Here is an 11,026-nt window from a genome sequence, read left to right on the forward strand (position 1 = left end):
AAGGAGAATTAACAGGTTCAAACTTGCGTCAGCTTTCTAAACATACAGGTAAAGGTAAAGGTAAAGGGACCCCTGACCATTAGGTCTAGTCGTGACCGACTCTGGGGTTGCACGCTCATCTCGCATTATTGGCCGAGGGAGCCGGCGTACAGCTTCCCGGTCATGTGGCCAGCATGACAAAGCCGCTTCTGGCAAACCAGAGCAGCACATGGAAACGCCATTTACCTTCCCACTGTAGCGGTTCCTATTTATCTACTTGCATTTGACGTGCTTTTGAACTGCTAGGTTGGCAGGAGCTGGGACCAAGCAACGGGAGCTCACCCCGTCACAGGGATTCAAACCGCCGACCTTCTGATCAGCAAGCCCTAGGCTCAGTGGTTTAACCACAGCGCCACCTGGGTCCCTAAAACAAGGAGTTTTTCAGCAGAGGCCATAAAGACTACAGCATAGAATCATAGAATCATAGAGTTGGAAGAGACCACAAGGGCCATCCAAAGGCCTGGTGTCAAGAAGCAGGGAGTTCCAAAGGGTAGGTGCTTCCAAACTAAAAGTTTGAGTGTTTACAAATGTGGACTGGGCGTTACGTGGCACCTATAACAGGGCCAGTTCCACTGAACACAGTTCCCACTTTGAACCCAGGGGCGCATGACATCACTACCCTTTAAAACAGGGGTCAGCAAACTTTTCCAGCAGGGGGCCGGTGCGCTGTCTCTCAGACCTTGTGGGGGGCCGGACTATATTTTGAAGGGAAAAAATGAACGAATTCCTATGCCCCACAAATAACCCAGAGATGCATTTTAAATAAAAGCACACATTCTACTCATGTAAAAACACGCTGATTCCCGGGCCGTCCGTGGGCCGGATTGAGAAGGCAATTAGGCTGGATCTGGCCCACGGGCCTTAGTTTGCCTGCCCATGCTTTAAAGTATTTCTTGCTTGGACAAGCTTTCCCCCCTTTCTCTGAAGGCATCAAAAGCAGAAGTAAAGTGATATCCATCTCCAAAGCCCATGACTCACATCCTTCCTTCTTCCTTGAGTTTTAAGCACCATTCCACTGTCCCCCTTGCCCTCCTTTTGCAAGGAGGTCATTTTATCCTCTCCTCTTCGTGCAAGCTTGAGCCAGAAGACGCAATCCAGTGCCGGATTTACGTATAAGCTGAACAAGCTATAGCTTAGGGGCCCACTCTCTTGGGGCCCCCCAAAAAAATTAAAGGAAAAAAAACACCTGGATGTACATTTCCAAAAAAATAAGATAAAAAACAAATAAAATAAAACCCACATGCAGCAATATTGTGTAGGCTCCTATGGTGTAAGTCAGGCATCCCCAAACTCTGCCCTCCAGATGTTTTGGGACTACAACTCCCATCATCCCTGACCACTGGTCCTGTTAGCTAGGGATCATGGGAGTTGTAGTCCCAAAACATCTGGAGGGCCAGGTTTGGGGATGCCTGGGGTAAGTAATGGGCCCTGCCTGCTAGCCTGCTCCGTAAAATATTACTGGTTTGCTCATTTCTATATATAGGGTGCCTACATTCTGCTATGTATAATTATTAGTAGTTTGCATCATATATTTACACCTATTACTGTATTATTTCATGCTACAGCAAGTTTCTAGAGACTAGATTATGAGTCTTTGTAAATTGCGTTTCTAAAGGAACTTTTGTTATTACCAAATGCCAATGTGTTTGCATTATTTAGTTTATTATGAACAAAACATCATTTTAAGTTAGAGCTTAATAATTATTTCACTATTAATATACTTCTTCTTAATTGTATTTTAGTTCAAAATTACTTTGATAAAATAGGTACATATTTTGTTATGTGCAAAAGGCTTTAGATACATAAATTGCCATAAAGCATATATTCAACACAAAAAACAGCGACAATTTGTTGTTGACAAAGGACAGCTGGACATATAAAGGGCCCCATTACCTTCAGTAGCTTAGGGCCTCATCAAATCTAGATCTGGCCCTGGGGCTCTGGCAACACTGGGACTGGAGGCGAGTCTGGAACAGTGGCTGGGGGGTGACATGGGTGCAGTGCCCATAGAGGGGCCAGGGGGGCTGTGGGGGGGCTACACTGCTGGCCCTCCCCAGAATCTGACTCCTCAGCCGCCACTCTCTCCCAGCGTGAATCCTCTTTCTCCCAACACTGCCCTTCCCACCTGTCCTGTATAATTCAGGATTGCCCTGAATTTCAATGTAAAATGCCATGTTCTGTATTGATACAGTTTTGTCCCATATTTCAGATCTTCTGTCTCTCTCTCTCTTTCTTTCTCTTTCTTTCCTTCTCTCTTTCACTTTCTTTCTTTCTCTCTGCCTCTCTCTCTGCCAAGTTTGGGATCTTCTCCAAATGCCTGTGTTTGAAAGGGTGTGTGAAAAGTCATGTATTTAAACTCTGGGTAGCCAGACACAGTCAGATTTACCTGTGTGTGAGAGAGAGGGGGGGGAGGGAGAGAGAGAATTCAAGAGGGGCCACCAAGTTAGGCTGTAATAGATTGTCACCAACCACCCAGCCCCGCCCTGTCCTATATTTTGCCAGTGATAACCCTACGCTGTCCTGCTGCCACAGAGTCAAAAATCATCTTCTCCAACTCCCTGACCGCCTGTCCTTGTCCAGCCCATATCCTCCACTAGGGCTGGATCCAGACACACCAAATAAGTGTTTCAGTTAAACGCGTTGTAAACATAGCTGCCAAGTTTTCCCTTTTCTCGCGAGGAAGCCTATTCAGCATAAGGGAAAATCCCTTTAAAAAAGGGATAACTTGGCAGCTATGGTTGTAAACTTTGCATGAGAAACCGGGTTGGCAAAAACGGAACTCCACGGCGCCATCTGGTGTCACAGAGTTATACTGCATATACAACGCATACAAAGCGCTTTTTCTTTGCCAATGTAGCTGAGTCCTACGTCTCCTCAGGACTCACAAATCACAGCGTCGTAAAGTTGGAAGGGATCCAAGGGTCATCTCAGCCATTGGTGTCCCGAGATGGCAGGTTTACAACTCTTGCAGGTGCCCCCCACCTCCATTTTCTCTGACAGCCTTCTACAATAATCCTAGCAAAGCCAGAAGTAAGACTTTTTCATGGGACGGCCACACACCATTCATTGCAAAATTCAGCTTGTTCACTTAGAACAGGCATGTCCAAAGTCCATTTCAGGGGCCTAATCTGGCCCACTGCTCAATTTAATCCGGCCCCCATGGCAATATATGTCCTGGGGTGAAACCCAAAAAACTTCAATCCCCCCCAAAAGCTCAACAACTTCAATCCTAAAACACAAAAGCTAAACAATTTTGGTCGGCCCTCATGCATGTTCACTTCATCAAATCTGGCCCTCTTTGAAAAAAGTTTGGGCACCCCTGACTTAGAACCTACCACTAATGCCACTTCTCCTATGTCGTTGCAGAGAAATCCTTGTTACTTTAAGCTTATCAATACAGCTTCAAATATACATCTTTATTTCTTAGTGATAATTACATTTTTTAAAAATTATTTTTGAAGTGTTTTGCAATCATAAATTTTATGGGACGAATAAATAAATAAACAAACAAACCTCGAGGGGGATTGGACTACAGCCCTTCCTAAAGTTCAATGTTGTTGTTGTTGTTGTTGTTGTTGTTGCTACTATATCTTTTGAAAGAATGCAAGAGTCCACTTATGGTTTTCAAGCAAGCCATAGCAGCCCCGGCGCCACTTCATAGCAAGTGACAAGTTCCTGGTGCAAGACATGAATCGGAGCTACAGCCTATTAAAACTCAGATGGTTTAAAAATTATGTGTCGTCCGTTCTGCAATAAATGCTGATTTGAAGGTCCAGGCAGCCAGACGTTTTTAGAAAAAGAGGATAGTGCTATTTGCCTCTTCAAACAAACCCTCTACAACCCTCACCTCAAAAAAGGGTATTGCAGAGTTGGGGGGAAATCCAGAAAAGAGCAACCAAAATGATCAGGGGTGTGGAGCGATTCCCCTGTGAGGAAAAGCTGTCCTTTCCCAAATTTTGGAGAGAGAAAAACACCGAACCTCATAGAGAAGGAGCAAGGAGGACTTCCCCTTTTGTTGAGAAGGGACAATTCTCCCCCAAAGAATCCATGTTATCTTAAAAGCTGTGTCGCATTAGTTTTGACATTTAAAGGCCTGCTGCTCCCGTCACATCGCATTAGGGTGACAGGACCAGATTCATCACCTCAGGTAACATGGCTGGGGTTAGCCAAGTGTGTTGTAAAGGGAGGGAGGCTGGTGAGCAGAGGGCGGAAAAGAGGAAGGACACCGTCTCAGTGGACAGCCGTTCTGCCCCACAATGTATTGCCAAGAGGACTAGCCACAAAGCCACCTGTCCTTAGACCAAGGCCAAATTTGCTGGCTGCTCTGCCTGAGGAAGTGAAGATTAAGCCAGGGACCTGACGGTGGCCTCTCCTTCCTTGGAGGTTTTTAAGCAGAGGTTGGATGGCCATCTGTCATGGATGCTGTAGCTGAGATCCCTGCATTGCAGAGGGGGTGGACTAGATGAGCCTCAGGATCCCTTCCAACTCGATAATCATATGACCCCTTCTGACTCTAGTCCCAAGAATCCAGACATGGAGTAGAGTCCCTTGGCTCACTCATGGAGTTGAAGGGTTGAGATGGAAGAGCTGGAACTTGGCATTCATCGAGCAAGTCCTGTCCTGTTGACCAAAGGTGGAGATCAACATGATAGATAGATAGATAGATAGATAGATAGATAGATAGATAGATAGATAGACAGACAACAAGAAGTACCAACGAAAGAAGAGTGGCAGATGAAAATGATGGACTTTGCGGAACTGGCGAAGCTGACAGGAAAAATCCAAAACCAGGATGATCAAGTATTCCAAAAGGACTGGAGTACCAAATTTATATGATATTTGAAAGATTACTGTAAGCAATTAATATCACTAGCAGGGTTGTCTGAAGACCTGTAATGAGAAACTTTCTCCCTTTTTTATTTTAATCTAAATTTTAATGTCTTTTTTGTAATGAGTGAAATTAGAATTGGAAAACGTATAAAATGCAATGATATAAAGGTTGATTTTGAAAGCCATGAGGTGGGAAGGAAGGAGGTTGATGGGCTCTAAAGAGCCAGAGAAGTAAAGTGGATATGATTGTATATTATTAAATGGAAAACTAATAAAAAATAATATACAAAAAAGATAGATGATAGATAGATAGATAGATAGATAGATAGATAGATAGATAGATAGATAGATAGATAGATAGATAGATAGATTAGTGCACAACACAGGCCACCTTACGAATGTATGAAACAGCCTTATACCAAGTGAGAAAGTGAGAGCATAGCCTCAGTATTGCCTGCACTGACTGGCAGCTTCTCTCCCGGGGTTCTGGCAAGGGTCTCTCCCAGCCCTAGCTGGAGATGCAAGGGATTGAAGGCGGCACCTTCTGCATGCCAAGCACCATGCCTTCTTTGGCAATGCGGCCTGCACATCTGCTGACAATTCATCTGGTTTTCCCCATGCTTTAAAAAAATGATAATAATCCAATTCTTTATTAAAAATAAAAAACGAAACAGTATCTCATTTGTTCGCTTTGCTGGGGCACATGCTTAGCCTGCCTGTTAGGTAATCTAGCACTGAGTTGGGTGGGAAACACCCCAAGGAGACTTCTAGCCAATGCCAAATTTGCTTTCTCCAGAGGCCGCCCACCCAAATGCCTGTGACCCAACTCGCTATCATCTTTAATTAGGTGCCACCACCGTAAGGGTCCGCCCTTGGCTGGCTCCATGGACAGGTGGGCAAGGCCAGTGTGGAACCATGGCGTGGCATTCTTCATTTATACGTCAGTGTCTTGGTAACCATGGAACCAGACAGAAAACACATCAAAGGTTGAGTCCCTGGAAACATTTATGCCCTGGTCCTTGCATGCCATGCACAGAGGGTGTTTTTAGTGAGGTCAGGAGTAGTTATTTGGTGTGGAACCAGCTACATCATCCAAATACTTCCTTCTTGGGTTTTTTGGGGGGGTTGTTTTTAAAGCTGCTTTTATAACTTGACAGATTACAGTATTTCCCCTTTAGGTTTGCTGTAACAGACTAACTGGGATTTGCTCTCAAAACTGACCACCATTCTCTCCTTTTGTCACCTCGTTATTTAAGTGTCGAAATACCGAGCGCCAGCAAGATTGCCACTGATGTGCTTCCAAATTCTGACATGTTGTTCTTGTTTGGGTGGTGAGTTTTATCCTCCCGAACTTTAACTTTGGGGATGTTCCTGGAAATAATTTCAGTAAAAATTGGCTGTTGCCAAAACCACAAATTCTGCCCTCGGTTTTAACAGAAACCAACGTTTTCCAGTGGTGGGAGAGAGTTGTTTTTAGACTTGAGCATTCCTTACATGGAGTCAAATCCTTGTCCCAGCCATTTTAGGAAAGTCTTCTCTCAGTGCCCAGCATTACAGGCTCTTAGGCAGCGTTCCCTCCCCATACCTGAGGAGAGCGCTCAGGAGGGGAGCTGTTACAGGGTGGCTCCTGGAGCCTGAGGCCCTAAACCATGGGTAGGCAAACTAAGGCCCAAGAGCTGGATCCGGCCCAATTGCTTTCTCAATCCGGCCTGCGGATGGTCCGGGAATCAGCGTGTTTTCACATGCGTAGAATGTGTCCTTTTATTTATTTAAAATGTATCTCTGGGTTATTTGTGGGGCCTGCTTGGTGTTTTTACATGAGTAGAATGTGTCCTTTTATTTAAAATGCATCTCTGGGTTATTTGTGGTGCTGCCTGGTGTTTTTACATGAGTAGAAAGTGTGCTTTTATTTAAAATGCATCTCTGGGTTATTTGTGGGGGATAGGAATTCGTTCATTATTTTTTTCCCAAAATATAGTCCGGCCCCCCAACAAGGTCTGAGGGACAGTGGACCGGCCCCCTGCTGAAAAAGTTTGCTGACCCCTGTGCCTAAACTTTGGCGCTGAGCCCCAGATCTCCTACCCTTCCACTCCAATTTCCTAATGAATTCTGGGAACTGTAGGGGGGGGGGAGAGAGTAAGCGGAAGTCTGTAAACAGGAACGAACATCAGCACCTGACCAGAACGCAATCCTTCGAGTTTCCTCAATGGTGAGAAAACTGCTTGCAAGTCTGTTTTTATGCTTCCAGCACAAGGCAAGAAATATTTGAAGGAGGCTGCAAAGAGTGATGGCTGCATGTGTTTGCAGCTTCCTTGGGGTGCATTGGCTTTTTTTAAAAAAAGACAGACCTGTAAAAAAATATGACTTGGGGGAGGCCAGTGAGACCAAAGAGATGTGCTTTTATTTAAATAAGATATTTTCTCCAGCTCTTTGAAAGTCCTCATTCCATATGCATAGGGTGTGTTCTATAATGTGATACTTTATGCATCTGTTTTCGACTGCTCAGCTGCAGAAATGCAAGCTCTGGAGCTGGGTTTTGGCAATGTCATCAGGATCTCAGGCACGCATCGACTTGATTCCCAGCTCCTTTTGCTGGCTGAGCTGCTTTTTATAGGTCGGCAGTTGCAAAAGTCCCATGTCTCCCTCCCCCCCTCCCACCACCACCACCACCTCCAATCTTTGTGAAATCAGCAAAACTGTCTCTTTCGTGCCAGCACACGGGATGTTTTGCTTTACATATTCATCTTCTATTCAGCGGCAGAGTCGATTCAAATGCTTAAAAAAAAAGCAATAACAAAACAGGTTGCATTGCTTGCGAAACCTTTGGCAAAGTTCCACAGCCGTGCTTGTCAGGACCGCTCATCAAAAGATCCTTGCAGGTGGATCGTAACAAAACATTTATCGCGTCACCCTAGAACTCTTTTTGTCACACGCGGCATAGTTAAACTGCGGAACTCACCGCCACAGGAGGCAGTGATGGTGATCAACCTGGGGGGGGGGCTTTAAAAGAAGATTAGACAAAGTCATGGAGGAGAGGGATATTGGTGGTTGCCAACCAGGATGGCTCTGCTCTGCCTCAGTGGTCGGAAGAAGCGATGCACCACTTTGAGTTCCTTGGAGAAAAAGGTGGGGTTTAAATGCAATATAAAAATAACAACCTCTAGGCTTCAGAGGTATCCTAATATGACTCCATGGTGGGGATAGCACCCAACAGAGGCCAGTGACGGTACAAGTTAAATGGAAGCTCCTTGCACTTCCCTCCTCTGTCCATCTGACTTTGGCCATGCCATTAACTCAGTTGTACTTCATACAACTGCACGCCCAGAGAGACTAATCCCCATCTCTGAATGACAGGAGACTCCAGGGTTACCTGCGCTTAGCCTGGGTGGGCTCAGTTTCCCTGGAATGAAGACTGGGGTGTCTTTGGGATATTAGGCTTTGCTTGCACATAGATGCTAGGATGAAGCGTTTCATGGCAATAACCCTCCAACCAAGGGCGTACCCACCACGGGGCAAGTTAGGGCAGCTGCCCTACTCTAGAAGCCAGCTGCCCCCCCCACAAGGGCGTACCCACCGCGGGGCAAGTGGGGGCCGCAGGCTGCCCCTCCCTAGAAGCAGGGCTGGTGGGCAGAGGCTGAGCACAGCCCGGCGGAGCGCGAGTTCGCCATTCCCGCCGCGCCGCGCCGCACCCTCCCTCCAGCTCCCCGTCGTGCCCTCAGGCAAGGCCAAGCGCGGCGGGGAACCAGAGAGCACGGCGCGGCGGGCGGGAACGCCAAACTCGCGCTCCGCTGGGCTGGGCTGGGCTCCGCCTCCGCCCACCAGCCCTGCTTCTAGGGAGGGGCACAGCCCAGCGGAGCGCGAGTTCGCCGTTCCCGCCCGTCGCGCCGCGCTCTCCCTCCAGCTCCCCGTCACGCCCTCAGGCAAAGCCATGCACGGCGGGGAACCAGGGAGCGCGGCAGGGGGGCCTTCCTGCCCTGGCGAACTCCTGCCTTGCTGCCCCCTTTCCTGGCGCAGCGGCGGCTGCACTATTGCCGGCGCCTCCCCAGCTTTCCTCTCTGTGACAAAGGCACCCGCCTTTGGCCAGGGTCTTTTCAATTGGGCCATCGCGAGGCAGCGGGAGGAGCTTGGCTCCGTCATCTGCCCGCATGCAAAACCGTGCAGGGGTCGGCAGTTGCTGAGAACAGGGTCGCAAGGAGGGGCGTCTGCGCGGTTCCAGATCTCTCTTTCTCTCTCTCTCTCTCAATCTCTCTCTTAATCTCCCAGCTGGAGGGAGGTCACGCCACGGTGCGCTCTGTCGGGCTGTGCTCCACCTCTGCCCATCAGCCCGGCGCCTCTGACTGCACTTTCCCCGCCCACTTTGTGGCCCCTCCCCTTCCGTGCCTTGGCCCCTCCCCTTGCCCCCCCCCCTAGTTTTGATCCTGGGTACGCCCATGCCTCCAACTGATCTTGCTTCCCCCTCAGCTTCCCAGGGATGCCCCAGGCCAAAGTTCTGGGTCCAGCTCAGAGCAAGACAATCTCCTGCCTATCCAGATTCCAGCATCCTTCCAACTCACCAGACGCAACCCCAGCCACTAGCCTCTATGTCTCCATCTTGGGATGACTGGACAACCCTCCAGGGAAGTGTGTAGAGATTTCTCTCACTAGCTTACTTTCCCAGTGTTTCTGTATGTTTTTGAAGGTGTTTCTTTCCTCTTCTTCTTCTTCTTCTTCTTCTTCTTCTTCTTCTTTATAATAGTTTTATTAGGCTTTACAAATATTTCCCAACATAACATCATTTTTATATAACCATCATCCCCATCTGTTGGTTTTCCCACCTAATCTTTATTATTGCATTTTCGTAATTTTATTATTATTATTAAATCTTAACCTTTGTCAATCGTTTATATATTATGCTACTAATAATTAATAATCATTTAACCTTACAAAACTTCTTGTAACCCTACTAGCAATGTCAATTGTTTACAATTGTCTTTCAAATATATCATAAATTTATTCCAGTCTTTCAGAAAAGTCTGGCCCTGCTGGCTCCGAATTTCCCCCACCAATTTAAGCCAATTCTGAATATTCCAATAGTTTCATCTGCCACTCTTCTTTCGTTGGTATCTCTTCTTGTTTCCATCTTTGGGCTAATAATATTTTTGCTGCAGTTGTTACATATAAAAACAATGTTTTATCTTGCTTGTGTATTTCTCTACCTGCAATACCTATCAAGAAGGCTTCTGGGTTTTTAAATAAACATATATAAGGTGAAGCCTTTTTGGGAAATGATATTTAACGAGCTTAAAAAAAATGTTGAAATATACGTTTTGAAAGGTGTTTCATTACAAACCAGAATCATCGAGATAATGGTGGGAATCTCTTTATTTGATGGTGGTTATTAATTGAAGAGTGCTTTTATGTTCCACTCTCCTTGCAGGACAAGTCTTTGGGAAGCCTGTAAAATGAATGCTGCTTCCTGTCCTGCCCCCCACCCCAATGCACTTACTGGCAAATAAAGTGTACAGTATTCACAGAAAATCTGGGCAATACTGTCTTAACTTGTAAGGACGATTGAATGTCACAGCATGCAGCTGCGGCCTGCACCTCCATAACCTAAAAGCCAAAATGAATTCCTGTTCATAGAAGAAGTTGACAACCATCCCCAGGAGAGCGATCAGCAGCTGCGGGAAGTTCTGGCGCACAGATGCCTTGTATTCCTCCATCCTGAGGATGGCGTGCAACAGGCTGCTGAGATGCTGCTGGAAGAGAGAGAGGTGCAAGTCACTTTCCCTGCTTTTCTGCAGAATACAGAAACCTCTCGATATTACCCTGGGAAGAAGGCAGCCAGAAAGCAGGTGGTTCGTCCTTACCACTTGGGTGGCTTTGGTAAAGCTGCTCGGCCATGAGATGGTCACAACAATGCAAACACAACACATAGGCAAATAGTTAGTCGAAAATATATAATAGAATAATGATATCATTCAAATTATAGGAGTAAGCCAATCAACGTTCTTATATACAATATAACAGAGTGGTAACGAGCACCGTCAAAGTCTTTCAAAAGTATCAAGAGAAGAAGTCTCAAAAGTTTCAAAAGTAAAGTCTCTCAATAGTTTTTTCAAAAGTTTCAACAGAAGACATCTCAAAAGCCTCAAAAGGACAGTGTCTCCGGAATGAC

The sequence above is a fragment of the Zootoca vivipara genome, chromosome 6, assembly GCF_965207765.1.
Source record: "Zootoca vivipara chromosome 6, rZooViv2.hap1.1, whole genome shotgun sequence".
Lineage (NCBI taxonomy): Eukaryota > Metazoa > Chordata > Lepidosauria > Squamata > Lacertidae > Zootoca > Zootoca vivipara.